General features: G+C 53.8%; 1 non-coding gene across 1 annotated transcript; it reads right to left on the bottom strand.

The window, feature by feature from the left end:
* Nucleotides 1-442: 442 nt before the first annotated feature.
* LOC138558685 (5S ribosomal RNA) lies at nt 443-561 on the bottom strand. The gene has a single exon (XR_011298805.1). It is a non-coding gene; the product is annotated as a 5S ribosomal RNA (ribosomal RNA).
* Nucleotides 562-1,570: the final 1,009 nt, after the last annotated feature.

Here is a 1,570-nt window from a genome sequence, read left to right as displayed (position 1 = left end):
AGAACGAACGTATGAACGAGGTTCAACACCAGGTGTCCCCTTGTCTCCCAGGGTGCACTCTTCCTCTAGAGCCCACATATGCAGATGAGGCCCATCCACTTGCCTCCCCTAGCTGTAGGGGGCCTTGCGCGTCCACTGGAGAGAAAACGGGGAGACGCTGGAGGTGCTTTGCCAGGGACACGAGTGGCCCTTTCTGGCTGCATCCACCCACCCGAGGCGGCAAGCTGCTGCCCTGGCTTCAGTCTCCTGCTGCTGCTGCTCCAAGTTAGTTTGGCGACAACGTGTCCGCCTCTGACGGGGCTCTGCATTGGAGCGAGGGCTGCTGTCTGCCCCTGTGCCTTTTTCACGCGCCGTGTTTGTTAAAATTAAAAGCGGAATGGAGGAAAAATGTAGTTCAAGACGGAGAAGACGAACGCCGCCTATCGGGCACAGAGTAGCAAAATGCCTACAGCACCTGGTATTCCCAGGCGGTCTCCCATCCAAGTACTAACCAGGCCCGACCCTGCTTAGCTTCCGAGATCGGACGAGATCGGGCGCATTCAGGGTGGTATGGCCGTAGGCGAAGAGTGCGCCGATTCCGAGCCTCTTGTGCTGTGTCGGCTCCTCCGACGTCCACTGCCCTCTTGCAAGGCTGAACGCTGTCCTCTGCAGTGTGCTTCTGCCCTTCTTTTTGCCTCAAGCTCAGGAGCCACAGCTGCCAGCTTGGAAAAGCAACGAGCAGCTCCATGCACCCACTTTTGAAATACCCACTTGCCTACTCATGTTTGCAAAGAAAGTGTCTGGAAATTCAGGCCAAGCCACACTTGCACTCACTCACCCAAGCATCCGTTCCTTACAAAACTTTAAAAAAAAACTCGGAAAGAAAGATGGAAATAAACACACACACAATTTTCCTGCTGGGGGCTCCTCGACGCTTTGGAAGGCAGAGGGTGATGTTGGTTGAGGCCCTTACCATATCGGGCTGGTGACCTACAAGTCCAGGAAAGAAGCAGGCCCAGTAACAGCAGCTGAGGCCCCCAGCCCAGCCCAGGCAGGCATCAGCTTAAGGCTGACTCTCTACCCCACTGCTGCCCCAAGTTGGTTTGGCAAAAGTTTGCAAAGAAGCTGCCCGTGAATTTACCTCAAGCCACACTAGCACTCACCCAGGCGTCAGTTCCTTACAAAAATAGAAAGCACCTCTAAAAAAAGAAGAAATAAACACACACACAATTTTCCTGCTGCGGTCTCCTCGACTCTTTGGAAGGCAGAGGGCGATGTTGGTTGAGGCCTTACCTTCTCAGGCTGGCGGCCTACAAGTCCAGGAAAGAAGCAGGCCCAGTAACAGCAACTGAGGCCCCCAGCCCAGCCACGCCTAGGCAGGCATCAGCGGAAGGCTGACTCTCTACCCCAGTGCTGCCCCAAGTTGTTTTGGCAAAAGTTTGCAAAGAAGCTGCCCGTAAATTTACCTCAAGCCACACTAGCACTCACCCAGGCGTCGGTTCCTTACAAAAATAGAAAGCATCTCTAAAAAAGAAGAAATAAACACACACACAATTTTCCTGCTGGGGACTCCTCGACTCTTTGGAAGGCA

This window comes from Ambystoma mexicanum, unplaced genomic scaffold (assembly GCF_040938575.1).
Source record: "Ambystoma mexicanum isolate Mex_15411 unplaced genomic scaffold, UKY_AmexF1_1 Mex_scaf34, whole genome shotgun sequence".
Lineage (NCBI taxonomy): Eukaryota > Metazoa > Chordata > Amphibia > Caudata > Ambystomatidae > Ambystoma > Ambystoma mexicanum.
The sequence above is the reverse complement of the archived record's forward strand: the minus strand, read 5'-3'. Positions and strand labels throughout refer to the sequence as shown.